Here is a 26,404-nt window from a genome sequence, read left to right on the forward strand (position 1 = left end):
TCACCATAGGAATTAATTTTTACATAAAGACCGTTTACCCACTTCGTCCCCTCCTTCTCCCAAACCCATTGCTAATGTAAAAACATCTGTAAAAGACAAAACAAGTGTATCAATAACTATAGGAAAAATAATTAAAATTTAATAACTGAAATGAGTTCATTACCAGAGAGTCACAATTGGACAATTTTTTTGATACTCACTTATGTGTAAACTGCATAAATAAGATACATAATGCGTCCTATTTTCATAACAGAACAATAGTTTTCTGCCAAAAGATATTTCTGTTAGTAGCTGGGCAACTCAGAAGTTTCATTTAATCATTTATTATGTTTGCATGCAAATAAGACATCATTTCATATCTTAATTCATATCAGACATTTCATATCTTAATTCATATAGATGAGTCTCAGTAGGCACCTAAACAACAGTGAAAACTTTTACAGCTTTTGGATGACTCATTCTTCAGTGCTATTTCACGCACATACCAAAAGTTCACAGAAGTCTCACTCTTCTTTTTGTGCATAGTGACAACTGAAAGCCTCATTTATTTAATGATTTGTTACCTCTACTCTATAAATTATTTACATACTGTCAAGGATTTTCCATTAGCATGCTCATATTAAATGGACACTTTTAATGTGTGATTTTATTAATAGGTTGCTAAATGTTATATGGTATCATTTTTATTCTCCAGTTCTTTTGCGGCTTATAGATGCAAATTTTTTGTTGCATTAACTTTTTTCCTAGTAGCTGCTTTTCTGTTTAATTATCTGTGTTAACACTTAGCATGTGCATGTCCAAATATTGCATGCTGTATGTCGTATGGAGCTAAACTGTGCTGTACATAATTTAATATTTGCTGTCCAACAGTGTAATAAGAAAGTTCTCCTTTAATGAATACACAATACGCACAAGGAATGTCAGCAGTGGCACAATAATTTATCAAAATCTTAGAAATGAAAATTACTTGCATTTTAATTGCACAATGCAATGTGGAACTCTGACATTGCGAAGCTTGAAATTAGCATTTAGTTACAGATGAAATTATTAGTAACTTGATAAAAGTAGAGACAGTAGCTGCAAGACATTCTCTCAGTACAAGTGAAATTCAAATTCTGATTGACATATATGTTGACTTATAATCTTTGCCTCTCTGATTTTTTTTTTTTTTTTTTTTTTTTTTTTTTTCATTTTTCCATTTTTACTTTCTAGGGAATATATCAGAAGTTAAGCCTCATTTAGATTAGATCTGATCGTGTAAGATATCTTGTGGTACACTTGATTAGTAATTAATGGCTTGTAATCCATGATGACTTTAGAGACCCATGTTACAAAAAATAATCCAGGGAACATTCTATCATAGCAACAAAATGAGTTTGGAAAATAAACTTCCAAAAAAATCTCAAAATAAAGTGAAAGCGTGTTGTATCAGCTGTGGAAATTATATGTGCCAAAATTTTATGCTTGAGGAATAGTGAACATTCTAATTCGACTTACAGGTGATGGGCATTGTTCCAGTATGAAACTACCTGGCAGATTAAAACTGTGTGCTGGATCGAGACTTGAACTCAGGAATTTTGCCTTTCGCAGGCAAGTGGTCTATCGAGCTACCCAAGCACAACTTATGTCCCGTCCTCATAGCTTTGCTTCTGCCAGTACCTCATCTCCTACCTTCAGTGGGGCATGAGTCATGCTTGGGTAGCTCAGTTGGTAGAGCACTTGCCCGCAAAAGGCAAAGGACTCGAGTTTGAGTCTCAGTGTGGCACACAGTTTTAATCTGCCAGGAAGTTTCATAGCAGCGCACACTCCGCTGCAGAGCGGAAATCTCATTGTTCCAATATTTTCATGAAAGCATGCAACATTTTCTCAGTTTTCTTGTATTGCTTCTTTCTACATGCCATCAACCACACACCAAAGCTTTTGGGTGTAGATAGTTTTCCACTTTATACATTTCGTTGTTTGCTGTTCAGCGATGTGTCAGTCTGATAAATGACATTATTATGTCTACCGTAAATTCCAGTTATCATATTTCATGCAAATAAACCAGATAAGAGGAATCTCATTCACTTTGTTGTTATTATTATTATTACTATTATTATTATTATTATTTTTATTATTATTATTATTTACCATATCGATATACATATACAATTCACAACAATATTTTCACAATAAAGTGCAAAAGAAATATGGAAGACTTTTGGTCTCAATTGGCCTTACAGAGTGATGTCAAGAGAGTATCCATTCCAATGTTGTTGGAGAGGCAGTGACAATATTCTTCCAGTCTTCATGGAAACAAGTCTTTGAATATTCCTCTGCACTGTGGTCGATAGTTTTCTCTGAAGCTTCGGAGTCACACAGTGGGCAGTTTGAGAGTATCCGGTTGTACATGAAGGACATAGTTCTTCCATGTTCACACTGGGTTCTGTCCAGTTGCTTTAGTTTCTCCTAGACAGTTGCAAGCCTATATACTTGTGGGGTCTTCAAGGTCATGACAACATATGCTGGTCCATGTCTCCTTCTACATATCTTCAGTCTTGAGCAGTTAGATCCCACGAGATGTCCAGAATGGTTTCCTTGACTTGAGACACCTGCTGGATGGACCAAGCAAAATGTCCTGGACAGGTAGCTTTTGGGAAAAATCTCAGTTATTAATCTTTACCCTTTCACACTCACTGTTTGTTGTCATCTCAGATGTGGCTTAGCAATGTTACTGAGAGCAGACAGCCAAGATAGAGAAGTTGATGTCAAGGTGCCTGATAGGGTTTCCATGGTATCATTCAAACGAACATTCACCTTCTGACATAAATACTCTTCTACCATAATGGTGCGCTACAGCCACAGAATATACAAGAGACCAGGCTGCTGTACGGAGAGAGTGGAATGTGTCAGCTTAATCTCACACCCCCCCCCCCCCTCCCCTTTCCCCCCTCCTCTCCCTAAGAAGTTCCAACTGGTTTCTGGATAATGTTGTTTCTGGTCTTCAACTTTTCTCAGTCATTGGCAGCTTTAGTCAGTCTTAAGCTACTTAAGTGAAACATTGTTCTATGTATACATTAAGGTCTGTTTACTTTTTTAATAAAAAATGTTTAAATATTAAACAGAATAGAAATGGATGTGAATTATGAACTATTTGGAAATATCTGAGAGTTTTATATAAATTACAAATCTCTGTTATGCAGTTTGCTGTTCTGCATGCAGTCATTTATTATTCATCCACGTTCTTCCCCATTAGCTGGTCTGTTAAATGTTATCTGATTGGCACAATTAACATTTCAAAATTCTCATATGTGCTCCATGGAGTATTCTTTTAAGTGTTCATTTTCCTTGAAGAAAGATGGATGAGAAGACAAAAAAAAAAAAAAAATGCTGTCAGCTTGCTACAAAAATGTCAGATGCTGATTGACTTTTTTTATCAGTGGCAAGCTTCATATTTATTCATCATAACCTGTGTTAAAAAATATGATTGCATTGACACTTTCTGTAAATTAGAAAGTATAGTTTAGGTTTTGGATTGTTGTGAGGTGTGTAGCTTCAAAAAACATGGCCATTTTTTATGATCTGGAAGAATGTCAATTTACACGGGATTTCTGTTACCAACTTCACTACTTTTGCCACATAAATTTTGTAAAGCCCATTATCTCCCCTGTTATAACCTGTAAATTAATGTTAGAAACACACAAAATGCAGTCAGCCTGAAAAGTATTAGGCCTTTTTGGTTAAAGACTCAACTTTTTGCAGTGTTATTGGTGCAGCATCCCTTCAGACAAGTTAGAACACCATTTCACATTCAGGATACTTTAATGCACAAATTATTACTTTGTCTTGTCCACCAACTCATTGTGGCCAAATAATGTGATGTGTGTATTATTTAATAGAGCATATTGTAATGCGTACACAGCTTTTCATGTAGTTTTTAGAATCATACTCAAAAATTTTTGCTAGCAGCATATCAGTTCTTGCTGTAATAATGAAATGACTGTTAATGGAAGGGTTTTGGATCTCTCATTAACAGAGATTTATTGGCACAAACACCCATTCTCTTCATATAGGTTTCTTGCTTGATTGTATATTATTTTTAGTTCAGTGTTATGAACTTCATTTTTAGTTTTGTAGCATAATTCATAAATATTCGTGACTTACTGATGATCTGACAAGCACAGATATTGAGTGGAAATAAAGACATTGTGCTACAATGATCACTCTAACACATGACTTGTGTAACTTTTGATACAGATGTGGAGCTCTAAAATAGTAAGTCACAGAATGGGCCAAAGAGTACTTTTTGTCATGTCCAGAAATTCAATCCTTCTTTTGTTTGTCTCTCATTCTTAATCAAAAATGTGTTTTTTTTTTTGTTTATAATTTTAGACTTGGAAGGCAACTGACCTCATTGACTCATTTATTTGCCAAATAATCTTATAATATTTGATAGTTGCAGTTGTAATTGACAGTGAAATATGCAGGCTTGGGGTGCCTTTTTTGCTACATAATAGATATATTATCAACTCATAATGATTTCACTAATGGGTTCATAATAAAGACGGTTATCAGCATTCTACAGTTTGAACGATGCAGCTGAATCTTCAAATATCTGGTGTAAAAAACAAGGCAGAGGACTTGTATGTCCATTATGCTTGTCATTGCGTATAAGTTGTGATGTCTTCAAGTCTATGTTGGCCAGTAAACTGTTTGCTGTGTTGCCCTTACTGCTCTCTCTTCCCTCCAATTCTCTAATGGTGTAGTAAATTCCCTTTAGGAGATGATTAAATTTTGAGGTCAGATCAGATCAGTTGCTTCCTTCTGTCCTATGCACAAAACAGGCAGTGTGTAAATTTGTGTATGAGTATTTTGCTAGCAGATTTATGACCCAGACAGTAGTTTTGCAAAATTATTACAATGCTTATAGTAATTTGTATGTGATGTGTACAGAGTTGCCTTTCATTAGCTTTCAGATATGTGTCTACAAATTATAATCATAAAAAAGATTGCTACTTCAGTTATTTGTAAACTAGGGTTTATTTCACTTTGTATAATGCTTGGTTTTGAAGTGAATCATATAAATAATAAATGAACTCCATTGTACATCAATGTAATAAGGAATAGAGGCATGTAACAAGTAAAGTGGAAAATTTAAGTATTTGATAGAAATGCTTCTGGGCATACTGTGAGCTAAGAGCTCTCAGGTCCAAATATTGGTTTTGTCTGGAGCACAGAGAAGAAATAAGTTATGAGAAGATTCATAAATATGGGAAGGAGAGGGAGTGACCAAGTTATGTAACTGAAGCCAGAGAAACAGTTAAGATGTAGAAAGGAAAAGAAGTGCAGAATAAACTGTCACAGTGAGGTCATTAGAATACAAAAGCTAGTTTTTTGTCACGTAAAACAAAAGTTTAGTGAGTAGTAAATGAAATAACAAAACAGGGATTTAGATGTAACAGTAATACAATTTTAGTGTGTCATGACTATCTAAAGATGAAATGTTAAATTGCTGATATTGATGCAGTCAGATAACATTGAGCTGGATGATAAAGGTGAGGATTGCTGAAAACAAAGAATTGTAAGTGGTAATGCAAGGGTGTGATGGAAAGGCTGGGGCATTGGTGATAACATGCTGGCATACCTGCAAGAATCACCACAGCAGATGAGCTTTTTGAACTTTAATTTGGTGGCAGGACTAGTTTTTTTATTCTTTGATGTTTTGTATTTTAATAGCTTTTCTTCAACAACTTTATGTACAGTACACACTTTTTGGTGTTGCAGTTAGATTCCAAAGAATTCAAGTGACAGTAGTGAGTATTTGTGGGTGTTATTTATGGCTCTTTACCATAAATAAGTGTTTGGCTTATCTGGAATGTGTATAAAAAGGGACAGCTGCAATAAAAAGTGCTATGATGGTTTTCAGCATAAATCAGAAGTAATCTTAGACAGAGATGACAGGCTAGAGGCTGGAAGTCTAAGACTACTCACGATGAGGACTACTCACGATGAACTGCATTGTATAAAGCATGTGCACACGCACGTGCCCCTGTGTGTGTGTGTGTGTGTGTGTGTGTTTTACACAGTCTGACCAAATTTTTTCAATGTTAACAGAAGACTGCAATGTTTTGTTCCCCTAAAAATATTTAGAAAGTAATCTTGCTTTTGAAATAATTGCTTAAACCAGAAACACATTTTATTATAAACTTTCACTAACATTTTTACTCAGTGATACAATGCTTTATGTTAATCTTTAGATTATTTCATGTCATACCAACGTCAAATTTACTTTTTTTGCTAGACAATTAAGAAAAGTGTGTTTAAGCATATTTTGAACCACTTCTTTTTGTGTTCTTTCATTATGTGTCGCTAAACATACATGGAAATTAAACACCACAGTGTAAATTGTGCTTTCACAATAATTGCTGTGTAATGAACAACTTGTTAAACCTGCCCTAAAAATGCAGTGCTTGCCAGGATTGTAATATGAATTGGGAGATTTTCTTCAGCCCTCTTTTTTAAAGTACACTTACATTCCTAAACATATACATTACTTTTACTTGTGTAATATTTTCAGTACGCAGATCTGCTTAGGGATGGGACTGTATACAGAATCTGAGATGGTGTAATCAAAACATTTCACGAAGAAACTTATTTCCAAATGCCTTTTATTCCCCCTTACTTTTATTTACATTTCTTATTACTTAAGATTTCCATGAAGCACTACATTTTTTTATTGCTGACATAAAACTAATGTAGTTAACATACACATTATGTGTGTTTTTAATAGTGTACAGCCAAATATTAATTGCTCATATTACTATTATAAATTATTCTTTAAACCATTGCAAGACATTTGTTTGCACTATTTTGTGTTGAAGTGGATATTTCACACCTAGAAAATCAACAAAATTCTTTAGGTATTGCAATTTTCCACAGTATTGCATACAAATCTTCAGATTTTTGTGAAAACTTATTTGTGATATATGTGTACGAAGCTGTTTTCACAGAGGGTTTCATTTTTGCTCAAGTGTCCTCCTCTCACGTATGATACACAATGTCGAATGTGCTTTCTCAAAATATTAGGATAGTTACAAAGAACCAATTATAAGCAAATTTACTGACTGCCCATTACATATGTCATTGGAGTTATTTGCTTCCTCCAAGAGCAACTACAGGCAGTTACCTTGTTCAAGCTGTACAAATTGCTGTGCATTGTTAGTGTCAAGTTAGTTAAAATAGCGAGATAAAGCAGTGAGAGCTGTAACTCCTTTATTTATGTAATTTTGTGTGTAAAGTTGACAGACTTTTAGATTGTAGAATCCACAAATAGCGCTTTTAATGTGTTGAAAGTGTGAACAACTTTTCTTTTAAGAAATATTTTTGTTTTTCAGTACCTTTATTACTGTGTAAATAAGTAATTTTCTAATGCTATTACACAGCAATTGAGATGAATAAAAATAAATCACATTGAATGTCCTGTCTTCCATTTTATTACTCTGTAATTACTTTCTGTGTGTATCTGTATATATATATATAACTAATAAGGTATCATATGCTACACACGGAATCTGCAGTCTTACATTCTTTCATTTTTGAGAATAAAATAAATTTGGGCTTCTTGTCTTGATATTCTGTTGCTTTTAATTTGCCTTTATGCGAATGGGAGCCAGACTTGTCCATTAGATGGAGACAGAAAATTTTTCAGGAGTGAATATGTCCGTCAGTCTTCAATTTTTTGTAGTTAATGTCTCTGAAGCATTAGTTCTGCCCCACACTTAGGTGTAGTGTAAACTGTGTAGTATTTACTGCGTGTGTGCTTAAAAATAATTACTGCATGTTTTATTTAACAGTTTTTAAATATCTAGTCAAACGCTCCCCTATTTTTCTCTTATGAAAATGTTTGCTGCTTTATGTCAGCACATTGACTGTATTATATGAAATGCCTCATTCAAAGTATGTTAAATCTCAGATTTCATGTAACTGTACATTTTGTAGCCAAATATTTAAGATATTCTTATTATATATGCAAAATATGTATATATTTATGTGATGTCAAATATTGTTGTCTTTTAATATCATTGTTATGAAAGCTTTTTTCCATTACTATGTTGTATTTCTAAAAAGTGAGAGACATACATCTGTTTGTTTAATCTTGAAACCTTGCATTCAGATAATGTACAAATAAACTGTTTGTTGTTAGAAAGGTGTTGTTATTAGTCCTTGATGTTGTATTGTGTGTGTATATTTAATTGATATCAAGAGATGCAGCCAAGTATATTACAATAAATTGTTTGAAAAATTATAGATGACTCGATGTCAAGAAAGTATACAGGTTTACTTTTTATGGAGACGTGGACCATTAATGCGCATTCAATAGTAGATGACACACAGAGATGGAACAAGCTTATTTTGTTAATAAGCTTTTGTCAGTTCTGTGAATTTTTTCTAAGTTTTGTTTGTATTTGTCAAGCCAGTCATTCAAAGCTTAAAATTCAAAATTTGTTACATGGTAAATTCATGAGGTATTATCTGACCTTTAGTTACTTCTATGTATAACAGATTCTATGCTAAGGTCTTGGTTCTCTTGTAACTAGATGACTAAGTTAGCTAACAAGTCAAAGGAAGGTAAGAAAATACCACCCCCTGTAGGACTGTGCTTAGTAAATAACTAGTGCATTATACCAATCTTGAGATTGGTGACAACAGGGACTATAGTTTGTGACTTCATCACAAGAAGCTAGAAAATGTTCCTGGGAAGTTCATGAGTAATGCAAGTTTTGCTAATATGGCTGTCATTTTTGTTAATGCATCAGGAAACAATGTATATTTATACAATTGGCTTCTCAGATCATCTTCCAAGCATGAAGCATATGGTTGCATCTCCGTGCTCACTCTTTTGTGTTAATATATCAGAAAACGATGTAATTTTATACCATTGGCTTCCGTGGTCAGCTTCTGGGCATGAAGCATGTGGTTGCATCTCTGTGCACATTCTTTTGCATTCCACATTACTTCATAACCATCATATACTAAATATTATTAGATTCTCAAGTACTATTCTACAGTTTTCAAAGTGCTCATTTCATTACCTACACTATTTCTTATCTCAGTAATGCTGTCAAAGAATTCTGAATACTGCAGTTATATCTGTTCAAACTGATTTCATATTACACATTTTTAATGCATGGAGTCATCAAACAGATGGTCTTTGTTAATGGCATGAATAATATAATCCAATATACAATGGCAGTAGATCCAGTTGTGAATGGGATGCAGTGACAAAGTTTAATTTTTCTGCTTCAAGCAAAATCTTATGCAGGAAAAAAGATTACTGATATTTAAGGCTGAGAAATACAATGTGCAGGAGGAGAACAGGGACTGTAATTTGTGACTTCATCACAAGAAGCCAGAAAACATTTTTGTGAAGTCCATGAGTAATGCAAGTTTTGCTAATATGGCTGTCATTTTTGTTCATGTATCAGAAAACAATATGAAATACATTAACAGTGACATTGTTTGCAAATGAAAATTACCTTGAGGTATTATTAGTCCTGGGTAATTTCTCTTTCATTTAGGTTGGCATGCACAAGTTTTGAAATTGAATAATAGCAAATAATCTTGGTCCAAAAGTTCATCAAACCATCTAATTAAAAGATATGCACAAACTTTCTCCAATTTCTAGGACTGCTGTTATCATGAAAATGTATGACACAATTAAAATTACCTGTCATTAAATTATCTGTGGTAAGAGATTTGATGAGGCGTGAGCGACGATCTTCATTACACTGCAATAGTACGAATCTGTTTTTGTCATTACTTATTATTATTATTATTATTATTATTAGTGCTTTTAAGCCTTGTGGATAATACCATCACGTAATGAAACACAGTACACAAAAACACAGTGGCCCCTTATGTTTTTCTGTTTGCGTGTTTGGAAAACATGTATCGGAATGGAAGGCCAGATAGTGACAATTGTGGAAGGAGCTTATTTATTTTTTCTTTTTTTTGTGAATTTATTAAACTGATGCCTTTTCAAATGTCGTAAATAATAGTATTGAAGTAACCATATTTAAAGAATATATGGAACCTAAAACAGTTGCTGCATATATATCGATTTTACGTGTCTATTATATTACAGTTTGTGCATGATTGCTTCATATTTGTATTTGTTTATAACATATGCAGTGCCCTCTAATCAACCTGTGTGCTAAACTTCTTATTTTAATTTTTTTGAATGTTTGTAAACATTCTTATATTGATATAGATTTTAATGTTGTGTTGAAATCATTCCCCTTACATGTTCTTAGCAAGTTCAGCACCTTATTAAATCGAATCGAGCCATTGATCTGTGGGATCTGTGGGCTTTGATCAGTCATTTTTAGTTTTGTTTTGAGTAAAAAAGTAATTACATCTTGTCCTGGTCTTGTCGTAACGTACACCATTGCACTCATTTGCTTCAGTTTGGTGACCCATAAATATGTATTTATGTTACATTGATACAAATAATTTATTTTTAAATATTTATGTTACTTAAACAGTTCACAACATTTCACAGCACCATAATTTACAAAATTAAGAAAAGGACAAATTCTTGCACAAAATACAGTTATTAATGTAGAACTAATAGCTACCTTTGATAACAGGCAATAATACAAATCACTTCTGTTTTCCACATACAAAACTGTTGTTCTTTACCTATCAAAAATTTTCATCCATGTATGCTCAAAGAAGTTTACAATCATCAGTTTTTGTTGCCTAGACACTAAATACTTTTTCCAAGAATGGAAAAGCTGTGATTGAATTTAACAATATTATGAAAGGATGGTTGCTACTCTCTATGTAGTGGATATGCTGAGTCACAGATAGGCACAACAAAAATGTGTTTACATTTATGTGAAGAGAAATACCTATTTTAAATGCGAACAACTGAGGCTTACTGAAACTTGCTGATCACTAAGATATTTTTTTATTTCAATCATGCCATTACACATAAAAGAATATAACTTCTTCCACTATCTTTTGTTACTTATTATGTAGGAGTTAATGGGATGTGAGTTTTTTTATGTATATGAGGTATGTCCACAAAGTAAGTTATATTTGGTTATATAAAAAAAAACATGTACAGATACAGAAAAAAATATTTATTGTAGAAAAATCTACAATTGTTAAACTACTATTCTACATAGCTTCCGAAATTTTGTAGTCACTTGTCATAGCGTGGTACAAGTTTTTGTATGCCTTCTTTATAGAAGGTTGCTGTCTGTGTATTCAACCATATGGTAACATGTTCTTTCAGCTCATCATCACTGAAGTGTTGACCACCAAGGATAGATTTTAGGTGTAGGAAGAGATGGAAGTCGCTAGGAGCGAGGTCCGGGCAGTACGGAGAATGATCAAATGTGTCCCATTCAAATTTCCGTAAGAGTTGTTTGGTCACATTCGCCGTGTGAGGTCGGGCATTATCGTGTAAAAAAAATAACACCTTTTGACAGTAATCCTCGGCACTTGTTCTGTATTGCGAAGTGCAATTTCTTAATGGTCTCGCAGTAACCATGTACATTGATTGTTTGGCCTCATGGTAAGAAATCAATCAGCAAAATGCATTTTCTGTGCCAAAAAGTGATGCACATGACTTTTCGAGGTGTCAAGATTTGCTTAAGTTTAACCTATGTTAGGGATGAACTGTGCCTCCATTCCATTGATTGCCATTTTGTTTCAGGGGTGTCGTATGATACCCAAGTTTTATCCCCCATGACTATCCGAGACAGAAAACCATTGCTTCTTCATTGTAGCATGTCAAAAACTGAAGTGCACTGTTCATCTGTTGTTTTTTGTGTTGTTCAGTAAGAATTTTGGGTACCCAACGTGAGCAAACTTTTCGAAACTTCAGTTTTTCAGTTACAATTTCATGAATTAGTGATTTGCGGAACTTCCATAGCAAGGGCACTAAGTGTAAACTTACGGATGTGCTTAATCTTCTCTTCAATTGTGTTAGCCAGTTCATCAGTAATCACTGATGGGTGTCCACTTCATTCTTCATTGTGCAGTTGATCACATCCTTCATTGAACAGTCTGACCCATCTTCTAATCATTGAATCACTCATAGCATTTTGTCCATAAACCTCATAGAGTTGCAAAAGAATTTCCTTTGGTTTAACTTTCTTTGCATTTAGAAAACGAATCACTTATCTGACTTCACACGCGGCGGCATTTTCAATTACGGCTGACATTATAAAGAAGCACTACAAAGCACACATCAGCAGCAGCGATCTGAAAATGGCATACATGTCCTTGAGTTAGAGTAACTGCCGCCCATGCTCAGAACTGCAATCATGGATGACCCTCATATATATTGTTGAACCCTGAGGTATGTCCTGTATTAATAATTTCTTGGTGAAGTGAAAATTTATAATCAGATCATCTATTTGTTCATCAGTTTTGTACTTTGTTCATGAGACATCAAGTTTGTGAGTTGATGGTTCGTATTTGAATCCCTAACTTTGTACATCCTCAGCTTTTGAGGACTTATCTATAGTCCACTAAGTCGAATGTGTTTGGCAGGTTGAAAACTATACCCACAGCTTACATACTCTGATCTAGCAACCAGAATACTTCATGAGAGAAATATGTAGTTGCATTGGCCGTGTTCAAATCCCTCCTAAAACCTTTCTATGCTTCTACAAGTACTGGTAATTTGTGTCTTGTGGAACAGGAACTAACCTGAAACAGATAACAGTTTGAACTATCTTACTACAGGTGGAGATTAATAATATTGTTCTTTAATTTGAGCATTATTCCTTAAATACTTGCTTGATCACATTCATTTTAGAGTGATGGTTACATGTTTTCCTTAATGATGCAGTTAAGAAGGTAGAGAACACATTTAGAATTTCCTTTCAGGCACATTTTGGTAACTACCCTGGGTATACTATCAGTATGCTTTTATCATGAACATCATAATTTTTGTGGAGGCCTTCTATATTTGTTTAATCTTCTTCTACTGCACTTTATGGACTGTACCCTCTTATCTGTTCTGGCTTCACAGTTCTCTGTAGCATGTCTTGGTTCATCCTTGATCTCTCCTTACCCTTGGCATATAATCCAATGCTGCCTTGAGAAGTCGTGTATTTTCCAATCTTTGTAAGTGAATATTCCAGTTCTGTCTATTACTTAATATTTTATTAATATTCTCCAATCATATGAAGATAAAAATCTTGTAGGTATCAAATAACAGCAGATATTGGCACAAAGAAATCTCTCTCTCTCTCTCTCTCTCTCTCTCTCTCTCTCACACACACACACACACACACACACACACACACACACACACACACACACACACACACTTTTAGTTTTATGGATTCCTTCCTTCACAGAGGAAGTATTTTAAAAGAAATTGAGAGTATTCTTTACTTACATAAATAAGTAACTCGGGGTCCTGACATGTAGACAGGATGAGGACGAAACCAACCATGAAATTTCAGCAGCTGATGAAATATGAAAATTTGAAATGTTGTATTTAGTGGAAATGGCAGTTATAAAGTTAGAGATAAATGTAAGAGCGACTGAAAACAGAAACATAATTGAGTCAATAACAAGAAGTGAGAAGAAATGGTGAAAATGAAAAAGTGTCGAAATGGATACACATTTTACCCTGTGAACTGCTATGTCATGTAACAAACAATACAGTGTGTACCATTGTTTTTCCACCAATTTTTGTTCAGTTCATGGCAGTACCTCAGAACAGTTGTACAACTGCTGTCACACATCCGTATGAATTTGAATTTTTCTGATTCTATAATTATAGCCATTATGAGATATATGTGGGAGGAAATGTGTTTCATGACTCATCTTGTAATACTTCCTCTAAGAAAAGAGTAAGATTTTGCATAGTACAAAACAGTTTTCTTACATTATTTGGAATTAAAGCAAACAAAGAATATTAGGACTATTTTATACAACCTTCTCCTTACGTCCTGTACAATGTCTGATATACAGGTTATCATTCAGAATCTTTATTGTGTGTTGTTGGCAGTCTGCCTGTGAACTTGACATTCAGAGGCATCTGTCTCAACATAGCTTAGTGTGTAACATTGAAGCAGTTTGACTTTTAGGCATATAATAACTGCATGTTAGACTCTATTATGACTGGGATACATTATGTAGGGTGTAAAATAGATATGGTTAGAGTTAAATATATTACTAGGTAGTTGTAAAGTATGTGTGCATGGCTTGTAACTACTGTGTAGCATTGAGCATGAGGTAACAGGAATGATTTAAAAGTTAGCATTTCACAAAAGCATTAGCATTTAATACTGCAGCAAGCAACACTTTGCTCCATACTCTGTAATTTGATTTTTAACTTTTGTTTGGTCATATATATAATTTGCCTAACCTGTATTGTAAAGCAGAAATTTAAGCTTTTGCTTTGTTGTGCTTTTCAGTTAACTTTTATTCATCTCTGCGTAAATAATTTGAGTGCATACAATTGCTGCTTATTGTGAGGTGAGAAAATTAAATTTTGGAAAATTTTAAATTTCTTTTCTCTGGTTTACATTTTTTGTCACACTTTGTGTCACACTCATTGTAAATTGTTTTGGAGACTAGTCTGAGCATAATGAGAAGAATCATAATGTGGAGTTATTTTTGTGTTGCACTTGGTTATGTTTAGAGTATGGTTTTTGTATTGGATGAGGACAGAGGCAATGACAGTATCAATTGTATGAACACTGCATCTGGTTAATGGGCTTCAAACACCTGATGGACAGTCATGCTGTTATGTATGTTTGTGGCTGTGCAGGGTTTTTGGGGGCTACTTTTTCACTTGTTTTAAATGGTGTGAGAAAGTTTTTCATGTACACTAAAACAACAAAACCATTCTATACACTGTGATAATAAACATATTTCTTGTATTTTACAGAAACTCATGTTCTGATGATTATTAAGATATCTTATGTTTCTGTTACTATGTGTTAATACAAATACTATGCTACATGAGTATATTTTTAGGTGTTATGGCATAGAATTTCAGGGTGTTACAGATCTTTTCAGGAAAATCTCAAGCTGGTAGATGCAGTTTGGAACATATCAACAATTATAAAGCATGTACAAATAAAAGTGAAAATGTTAGGCAATGACAGAGAACCTTATATCTGTACAGTGCTGTATTGTTGCAGCAGCTATTATTAGTTATTTACTAGCTAATCAAATGAACAAATGGCTTCAATGTGTATTTCCCATTGAAATTAACATTATTGCAGATTTTTTCACTGAAAGTATGAGTGTTTTCTCCTCTTTTTACCTCTCAATGATGTGTAAAGAATGCATAGCTGACACAAGTATTTCAACTTTGACATTTTGTAAGTACATTCTTGACAAAAATATTGCTGAACATGCAGTTTTTCATAACGCAAATTGTTCATGGATTTGAGTCACCATCCCAGATTGTAAGGAAAGTACAACTTCTATAAAAAAAATAGAACATCAGTATAAGGTAGATACCTGTTGAGTTTAAAAGCCATTAGTGAAAAACCTCTGTGGCATCTGCAAGCCCCTCTGTTGTATTTTATGCTTGTCCAGGTAAAGGGAGCTTTGTCAGAATCGAGATTCATTTCCCTCACTGCTTTTTGGGCTTCCTGGATCATAATAATTATCTCAGGACACTCCCTATAATTTGGGTGGGTTGTCAGGTAATATTCACACCCAGCTCAACAAGAAGAATCATGTGTTCAATCCTCTTGAACATACACAAGTCAAAATATGACTGGAAAGCAGTAAGTGAACCCAGTTCAATTACCAGAATGAGAGGGAGATTTTGGAGTTCACAAATAGACATTTACTCCATGTTGCATTTGATTACTAAATAGTATGAGAAGAGCCCAGTTGTGACTGAGCTCCACAACACTCTTAAATACAGCAAAAGGACAATGACATCAGAGATGGGGAAAACTTTGAAGTTGAGAAACATTGCAAGATTGAAGGTGTCACATATTTTAAAACTTATCATTTTACATCTATTCCTTCGATATGTTTCACATGCTACTGATTTGGACACTCTTCTGTAGTAAGTAAGGTAAAGGCGGTGTGCAGAAAATTGGTAAAGCAATTCACATAGAAGGAACTTTGTGTTCACTACCACCATGCTGTGCTAACTGTGGCATACCACTATACTGCCTGAAGTTAAGATTATGCAGTGTATCCCAAGAAAAAGAAAATACTAGAGATAAAAGACCATCAGGCATGCACTATACAGCAAAGTTAAGAAAGTATACAAATCACAAAAGCTATTTGTGTTTCCAACATTGTTCATGGTAATGTTGAAGAAATAGCAAGTAAAAGAGGGGGGGGGGGTGAGCCTTTGGTTCTCCAAATCTACAAGAATTGTTTCTTCACTGAAACAGACAAAGTTATAATTCGTAAACCCACAAAAATGACTCAAAATCCACCTGACTGCCTAGATTATCGTTGTGTGTAAAGTCTAATATGGACACATGCTGAAGCTATGGAGTCTGAAGTCTACCTCAAAGTTTAGGAGTCATGTGGAGGAACACCAAGTGAGGTGGCGCAATGGTTAGCACACTGGACTCTCATTCGGGAGGATGACAGTTCAATGCAACATCCAGCCATCCTGATTTAGGTTTTCCGTGATTTCCCTAAATCACTTCTGGTAAATGCCGGGATGGTTCCTTTGAAAATGACATGGCTGACTTCCTTCCCCATCCTTGTATATTTGGATGAGACCAATGACCACGCTGTCTGGTCTCCTTGTCCAAACAACCCAACCCAACTCATGTGGAGGAACAGAAACTCTGGACACGAGTGGTTAATGTATTTTAATGCTTTCTCTTCCAACCAGGGGGATCACCATCCTTTGATGAACTCTGCTTGGCTACCATGGGCCCCCAGCCTTTGCAGCACCTCTTCCCTAGTGCTGCATGTGTATTCTCTTGCTGTTCTTTTTCCACTCCCTTGGGGAACATGTCCTGGTTATTTTTGGGAATTTGTTGTGATGTTTCGGTAACCCAGCATCGGAACTGTCCCTCATCTGTTTTTTCCTTCTTTCTTTGTTCTCCATCTGCTCCCCTTCCTCTGCGTCGACATTTGAGATCTCTCTTGATTTTTCTTCCTCCCTGTGCACTCCTGAAGACCAGCCCATGTGTTTGACATGTAACAGGTGACTGGGTAATGTGTAATTCTTTGCCCCAGGTCAACAGGTGAGGTTCATTTTACCCCCTGGTACAGGCCAGACCCAGGGAGGGGTGATTGCCTGAGCTGTTACCTTCCCTATTGCCAATTGGCCACTCTGCTGTCTGGAGTTCAGGAGGTGTGTGCTGATATGTGAACAATCACCTAAGGCAAGAGAGCCCCCTGTGAGGGGGCCCCCAGTTGGATGGAGTGCACCATTGGAGACGCTGGCAACCGTGGGACATTTTTTCGCAGTGAACCAATCATATTCATCTCGGTCTACATCTACTAAATGTAAACGAAATGAGGCTAAGGATTCAGTGATTCTCTCAGCTGCACCTTGGTTCCTCATGGTGTCACATACTGAATGAGGTCAGTCTTTTGCTACAGTGAATGTGTTTATTATTCAGAAAGGTGTTGATGCAATTGCAGGCCCCGTGAAATCCTGCTCTCACTTATGTGCTGGGTCTTTGCTCCTGGACGCTAACCCAACAACTGCTTACAGCTTTGCTCCTCCACAGATATCCTGTTTGTGTCAAGGCCCATTGTTTGCTAAATTCTTCGTGTGGTGTTCCTTACACTTGGCTGCTTGATGGTCTGACCAGGGGGAAATCCAAAATTATCTCTCTGATCAGGGCTTCACTATGGTCCATCAGGTAATGAAAAAGGTGGATGCAAACTTAGTGCCTACACACACTCTTTTTCTCACATTAGTTAGAGAAAGTGCTTCCATTGAACATTAAGGCAGGCTATAAAGTCATTACAGTCCAACTATACATTCCAAACTCGATGCATTACTACCAGTGTCCACATTATAATCACACTTGTGCGTTCTGTCAAAACATGGCCAGATGTGGTACTTGTGATAGAGATGTTCATGAGGGCAATTGCCGGCCTCCATCTGCCCACTGTATCAATTGTGATGGCAACTATGCCGCCTCCTCCCATGAATGTCCCATGTATCTAGACCAGTGGTCCATTCAGGAGATCTGAGTGAAGAAAAAGGTACCATACTCGGTCACTCACAATCTGCTGGTTGGTTGACAGCCCTGCATTTTACCATCTGGCACTTGTAGTACTTCTCCAAGGAGAAGTCATTCTTTTTAGCTCTCTTTCCTTCTGTCGATTGGGCTTAATGTACAGTCACTTTTAACTTCATTTACTTATTGGTGTTCTCAGGTTATGACATGGGCTCTTGTGACCTTGGTTGTTTTTGTACCCTAAAAAGAAGTCTTCTAATATGAGTTTTATTGTATTCAGTTAGGCTGCTGATAATTTAATTATGTAAAGGTGCCTATATTGCACTGCTGTGCTCCCTTAACCATAACAACAACAAAAGACTTATTTCAGAAACTCTGATTCCTCTGTGGCTGCCTGCACAGAAAGGATGAACTAAGTGGGAGAGGGCTAAAGGTAATGTGGCCATATTTCTCAGTGGTGAATAACACACACAACTTCTGCTTTTATCAAAACCCCTACTAGCTATTGCTGCAGAGGTGCACATGTTCCCTGTACAAGTCCCGTAATGAAATTTTAGGTCATGGGACTCTCACTGGTTCGATTCCACAAATCCCCACCCCATCGGCCAATGCAGTTTGCCTTCTAACAACTTTTAAAATAATTTTATGCCAATAATTTCTTGTTATGCTCCTCTGCACTTGCTGTCTGGATCCACACAGCAGACTGAGCAGTGCCCAAAAGAAACCAGTGATCCTGACCCTTCCGTGCTGCCCATCTATCGTCGTCCTATTCTTTTTCCCTGCCCTTGGGGAACATGTCTGGGGTATGTTTGCGAATGTGTTCTAAGGTTTTAGTAGCATGACACCACAACAGTCCCTCCACTGTTTTTTCTTTCCTTCTTTGTTCTCCACCACCTGTCCTTCCTCCCCTTTGACGTCTCTTCTTCCTCCCTTTGTGTTCCTGAAGGTGGCCGATGCATCTGACGTGTTAACAGGTGACTGGGTAATGTGTAATTTCCATCCCTGGGTTGACAGGTAGGGTTCACATGTAGACTTTCACGGCCGGAAATGTCATGTCCATTATAATTATTCGGGCTGGGAATTGACACAGAATTCATCAACTGACCACGGCATAACAGCCCGGATATATAATGGACAGCGTTCACACATACCCATGGTACAGGCCATGCACATGGAGGGGTGACCACCTGAGCTTTTATCTTCCCAAATTGCCAATTGGTCCCTCTTTCAGGAATTCGTGAGGTGTGACCTGAGATGTGAACAGTCACTTAAGGCGGGTGAGCTTCCCTTTGAGGGGGCCCGCAGTTGGAAGGGGCATGCCATCGGTGATGTTGGCAATCATAGGGGATTTTCTCGCGATGAGCCAATCACCATCTCAGTCTACCTCTACTGAACATAAATGGAATGAGGCCAAAGATTCCAAGATTCTCTCAGCTGCAACTTGGTTCCTCATGGTATCATGTATTGCTGGAGGTCAGTCCTTTGCTATGGTTAATCCATTTACAATTCAGAAATTGTTGAGAGCAATTTCCAGCCCTGTAAAATGCTGCTCTCATTTATGCAATGGCACTTTGCTTTTGGAGACAAATCATGATTCTCAATCCAAACAACTGCTTGCAGCTTCACTCCCCCATGGCTACCCTGTTTGTGTTGAGACCCATTGGATGCTGAATTCTTTGCGAGGTGTTTTTACATTAGGCTGACTGAGGGAGAAATCCAAACTTACCTCTCTGATCAGGGCATCACTGCAGTCCATCAGGTAATGAAAAAGGTTGATGCAACCTTAGTGCATACATGCACTCTTTTTTTTCTCTCATTTGATAGACTAGTTGATCCATCAAAGATCCAAGCAGGCTATGAAATCACAGTCTGCCCATACATTCCAAACCAAAGACACTGCTACTAGTGTCAATGTTACAACCACACTCGAATGTCTTGTCGAAACACCACTAAATGTGTTACTTCTGGTAGGGATGACCACGAGGGTGATTTCCTGCCTCCTCCTGCCTACTGTATAAATTACAATGTCGACCATGGACCCTCATCCTGAGACTGTTCCACATATCTTGAAGAGCATACTGTCCAGAAAATCCGGGTGAAGGAAAAAGTGCCTTACCCTGTCGTTTGCAAGTTAGTGGCTAGTCTAAAGCCCTGTGATTTACCATCTGGCACTTACAGTACTGTACTTGCTACACCTCACTCCATGGAGGACACAGCCGTGCAGACTTGCGATCTCAAATTCAGCACCACAATTGTGAAATCGCCCAGTGTCGCAGTAGCATCCTCATCTTCTCCTCCAACTGTCCAACAAGCCACCACATCTTTGCTTCTAGTAGCAAAATCACCTGCTACACAATTGGCAGGCCGGAAAGGACAGGAGGAATATTCCCACTAAGACTTTTTAAGTCCCTCCAGTCAACAAACATTTTGAGTCTTTATCTGCCAACCACAAAGGCTCCAAGAAATCAAACAAAGACAAACCGCCTTCTCCTTCTCCAAATCGGAGATCCTCTGCAACACCAGCCTCTGCGCTCTTAGCAATGAGTCTGTGAAGGATGGCACTTGGCAGCCAGCTAGGTGACAATTCGTGCCATTTTTTCTCTCCTTCCCTTTCTCTGCCATGATCCTCCTCCAATGAAATGTTTGCAGCATTAGACCCAACAAGGAGTAATTACAGCTGCTCTTGTAATCGCAGCTGCCATTTGTTTTCTGCCTCCAGGAAACGAAATTGGGTCCTCATGATCATTTTGACCTCTTGCATTTCTTTCCAGTCTGCTTTGATTTTGCCTCTGAGGACTTCATTTCATCTCGTGAGGGACTCATGTTGCTCATCCGGCATGATGTTCATAGTCAAACCATCTCACTGAACACCCGGCTGCAGGCTATGACATCTATGTTCACCCGTCATCCGGTGTCACCAGGGAAGACTTTCTCCCACTTACTGATCAACTCCCTCACCTCTTTTTTGCTGCTTGTTGACTTAAATGCACACCGTCCCCTCTGGGGCTCTTTCAGAACCTGCCTGAGAGGTGCCCTCTTGGCTGACCTTCTTAGTCAACTCAACCTCATCCACCTTAATACTGGAGCATCCACATTCCTTCCAGTCTCCATGCACACCTATTTTCATTTGGACGTCTTGTTCTACACTGCCCAGCTTGCTTGCCCATAGTCTCAAGTGGTCCTTTTTCTCTGACATATACTTGAGCAACCATTTCCCATGTACTATCTGTTTGCTGACTTATATGCCAACTATGTGTAAACCCAAGTGGCAGCTTTCTAATGCTGACTGGAGGCTTAACTCCTACCTGAGGATCTTCGCTGAACAACATTTCCTCAGTTGTGATAACCAGGTAGAATACCTTACAAGTGTTATCCTTACCTCCACAAAATGTTCCATTCCTCTCACTTTGTCTTTACTGTGCTGTGTCCCAGTCCCTTGCTAGACTGAGGTGTGCTGTGATGCAGTTTGCACATGGAAACATGCTCTCTGCATTTTTAATTATCATCGTATGATGGCTAACTGTATCCACTATAAACAGTTGTGTATGCAGTGTTGTCACACTCATCGTGATAGCAAAAAATCTAGCTTGATCTTGTTTTCTCGTCCTTTTAACTGTTCCACTTCCTCTTCCGTTATGTGGACCAGCCCCCAGCAGCTCTCTGGGACCAAGGTCTGTTCTCCAATTTCTGACATGACGCCATTTCTATTTCCAACACCTTAGGATGCTATTTTGCAGAGATTTTGAGATCTAACCAGTATCACCCCACCTTCCTCCCTTGAAAATGAGTGGAGGAGGCTTGGTGATACCCTTCTACTCTCAGAATCATGCCTTTACTATGGGGGAGTTAGATCATGCTCTCACTTCATCCTGATCTTCCACCCCAGGGCTGGACAATGGTCACGTTCAGATGTTGCAGCATCTTTCTCTTGTGAGCAAGCACTTTCTCCTTCATACGTTGAGTGCACCACAAACCAATATCATCTCCTTCATATGTACAATCTCATCTGGGCAGATGGCTTGTTTCCCAGATGCTGGTGTGAAGCCACTGTCGTACCCATAGCAAAGTTCAGTAAGGCCAAACACCTCCTTTCTAGCTACTGCCCCATTTCTCTCACCAGATGCTAGGTGATGGAAACGTATGACTCGTGCTTGGCTGGTGTGGTGGCTCAAGTCTTGCAATTTACTAGCCACCACATAATGTGGATTTCGAGCCCTCAAGAATTTTTAAAAGGCAGAGTTTTAGGGCCTGTGTGGGTTCTGCCTTGTCGGACACCTTTATCCAGGAAAACGGGGTGCCTCAGGGCTCTGTCCTGAGTACCGTCCTCTTTGCTACTGGCATTAAACCTGTTATGGGCTCTCTCCCACCAGGCATCTCTAACTCTCTTTCTGTCAATGATTTTGTGATCTATTGCAGCTCTCCGCGGGCTTGTCTTCTTGAGTGGTGTCTTCAGCAATGTCTCGATCGTCTTATCTCATGGAGCATTGACAATGGCTCTCGCTTTTTCACTGACAAAAACATTTGTGTGAATTTCTCTTGTCGTAATGGGTTTCTTCCACTATCTTTACATCTTGGGCCTGTTGCTTTTCCAGTTGTTGAAACTATGAGATTCCTGGGCCTCATGTTTGATAGGAAACTTTCTTGGTCCTCCCAAGTGTCTTATCTGGCCACATGCTGTATGCTGTCCCTCACTGTCCTACATGTACTAAGCAGTACTCCCTGGGGAGCTGATCGGACCACCCTCTTCCATGTGTACCTATCCCCTGTCTGTTCGAAACTAGACTACGGGTGTTTTGTTTATGCCTCTGCATGTCTGTCCATTTTATGCTGTCCAAATACTATCCAGTATCATGCAATCCATTTGGCTACTCACACATTTTACACTATCCCGGTTGAAAGTCCCTAGGCAGAAGCTGCCAAACAACTGCTGTCATACCGACATGATGTTCCACTAAAGCAGATACACATGCAATTTGTCTGCCATACCCAGCCAACCATCCTGTGCCACCTTCTTTGATGACTCCTTTGACTGCCAGTATGGGACACATCCCTCTTCTCTGTTATCTCCTGGTGTTCACTTTTGATTATTGTTCCAGCAGCTTAATGTCATGCTACCTGCCACTTTCCCGATGGTTTTGAACCCTTCACCACCTTGGCTTTGTGTGGCGGCCTTTGTTCATTTTGGACTTAATTTGCTTACTAAGGAAACTACTCCAGATTCGATCTATCGCTGTAAGATTCTTGATCTTCGCACGGAACTTAGCAATAGTACCTTTGGGTACACTGATGGCTTTTGGACTGACCATGGTGTTGGATGTTCCTTCATCATTGCCACTGATAGTTTTCAGTATTGGCTTCTGGAACACTGTTCAGTACTTAACCAGCAGAGCTCTTTGCCCTGTATCAGGCCACGCAGTACATCCAGCTGTAATCTTACCCTCCCACACATTACTATTATTCCTATTAGTCTGTTCATTATTTTCAAAAGCTTCAAGAGGTGTAAGATATACAAAAGAAAAATGTTGTTGGCTTTAATTCTTGTTGTGTCTAGGGTATATTCTTGATATTGTAATTTTGTACTGCTGTGGGTTCTTGAAGATGAAATAACTGATGAAGATTTGCCTACTGCTATGCGTATCTTTTATTTTATCCCATTCTTCTAAATCACACCGGCATTACAATTTCCACTTATATCACACCACAAATTACATTGTTGTTGACAAACTTAGAAAAACGTCTACTTCCATCTGAGGCATGCCCACTAGTCCATACATTCTGCAGTACTCACATTATTCCAAAGAGTTTATAAAGCAAAAGAGTTTACAAACTTTCATGATACAAAAGAATCATCACCAAGATATAACATTATTTTATAAACCAATCCAGAAATAATTTTAATAATTTGAATTAGATTGTGCAACTAATAATATGAATTTTAAACATATCAGAAATTTTGTAATTTCAAACATTTCTAAAACAGGAGTAATTTTAACTGCATGTACAGAGTACTAACAAATTGATTTCTTTTTACATGTTTTAACCTGAAACATAACACCTTATATACAAAATCATATGAAGTTCATTCAGTTAGACAGCTGATATAATGTTCATCTAAACAAAAATCAATAGTACACATGGTATCGGTTATTTCTACAAAAAAAAAAAATTATATTTCTATAAAAAAGTTACTGTTAGAAGAGGGTGACCCATTGTAATATCCCCCTCACAAAATTTAGAAATAGGGTGTTTACAATATTTTGTGACAGACAACAAGGTTTGCCAAACGATGTACATAATGATGCCCAGGATGGCAGATATAAGTATAGAAGTATCTGATACATAACATATTACAGAGAACATAAGAAAAATATCTACTATATAAATCATAATTTATACAAATATCAGGATATGAAATTCTACACTTTTTTTGCTGGGTTTTATCAACTTTACTGGTATCATAGCGTTACTTTGGTTACTCATGTTGTCAGGTAGAGATTGAACACACCGAATGGATTCCACAGCACAACTAACATCATTTATTACAGGAGGAGCACAAAATATATTACTGTCAAAATTACATTTCCTACTTAGGTCTTCTTTCACTTCATTCCCCCAATTTGGATACAAATTTTGACTAACCACAGCTAACTTATTCCAGAATGCACATTTATCTATGTTATCATGAGTTTGGTCCCAAAAAAATTTCAAAAAGTTTTCAACTTTATTCTCTAGGCTTACAGATAACTCACCTTCACTGTTTGGATCATTACTCTGCATGACATTAATGAAGAACTGCTTTGACTGGACTGGTATTCCATGACTCTCATTTACATCATTATCACAAACATCTCTTACCTTACCTGTATTCGCAAGTAATTCGGAAACTTAATTATTCTTAAACTCCACAGAACCGGATCATCATCATCATCATCATCATCATCATCATCATCATCATATTCTTCCAAAATTACTTCATTAACAACGTCATTAACAACACAGGTTTCATCTCCATCAAAGTCCCTCACCTCACCTACATTCATTTGCAATGAACTACCAGTCTCAGACTTATCAACCTCAGTCATTTCACAGCTCTCATTCACATCTATATCAAAGATACCACCTAATTCAGATCTGATACAGTTATCACCTGTTTCACGTACATCAATAACGCTGTTTTCTACCAAGAGAAGAAATCATTAGTACACACATCATCAAAATTTTCATTACTCTCATATTCTGGTTTATAATTAGTACCTACATCATTATAATTAAACATAGTTTTCCAAAACTTTTGATCAAAACATAAACAAGATCTCTGATGTTCCTTCTGTTCAACTGCAGATACCTGTGTCACATTATTAATACTGTTATTATTGTAAGTGTAAATTGGGTGTCCTGTACTTGTCGTATTTCCTCGCCCCAAAACTGTGGACCTTCATTGAGGCGCAGCACCGTTTCCTGAATAGTTGGCCTCTATAATTATTTTTCATATTATATTGCCCACAGTTATCCCCATTGTTCCTATTCTGCTGATGTTCAGAATTTCTGTCTCTATTACCATTTTCACTGTGATTGAAGTTACCACTATCTCTATTTCTGTAGTTGTTACCATCGTGATCTCTATCATTTGTTATTAAGGTAAATGGTTCTTTCTACTGCCCTATCCAGCCTGTCTACATATCATAAAAATAGTTCTAGACAATCGTCAGGTCCATGTACTAAACCCCACAACCACATTTCTGGTAATCTCCTTTTATAGTGCATCAATTAATGTCATTTCGTCAAATGGCCTGTCAAGGTGTGCTAATTTTTAAGTTGATCCTTACAAAATTCTTTCAGTGTACTGCCCCTATTCCTATAATTCGGACCATTCAGAAATTCATTTTTAATTCTCCATTGTTAAGCTTTCGACCAAAATTTACTTAAAAACCTTTTTTTTTTTTTTTTGAAACTTTAGTATGTTTCCCACTGACTTAAATTTAGATTTACCCATGACAGAGCTTCACCTTCAAGACGCCTTTTAACAAATTTAATCTTTTGGTCATCACTCATGCCCAACACAAAACTATCTCTCCAGTTGTGTAGAAACTCCACTGGATGTAAATTGTCTGATGGAAAACTTTTGATAGGAATGTTGGACCATACAATACCATTATTTGAATACAGACTGTTGTGAATACAATTTTCCTGAACTACTGAAATTTTTTGGTGTAAAACATTATTTAGTATACTGTTTTCAAGATTTAAATTTTTTT

General features: G+C 37.1%; 1 protein-coding gene across 1 annotated transcript in view; it reads left to right on the forward strand.

The window, feature by feature from the left end:
• Positions 1 to 26,404, forward strand: part of LOC126475351 (SNF-related serine/threonine-protein kinase) — a 307,760-nt gene that overhangs the window by 267,357 nt on the left and 13,999 nt on the right. The gene's annotated exons all lie outside the window — the stretch shown is intronic.

Source organism: Schistocerca serialis, chromosome 4, assembly GCF_023864345.2.
Source record: "Schistocerca serialis cubense isolate TAMUIC-IGC-003099 chromosome 4, iqSchSeri2.2, whole genome shotgun sequence".
Classification (NCBI taxonomy): domain Eukaryota; kingdom Metazoa; phylum Arthropoda; class Insecta; order Orthoptera; family Acrididae; genus Schistocerca; species Schistocerca serialis.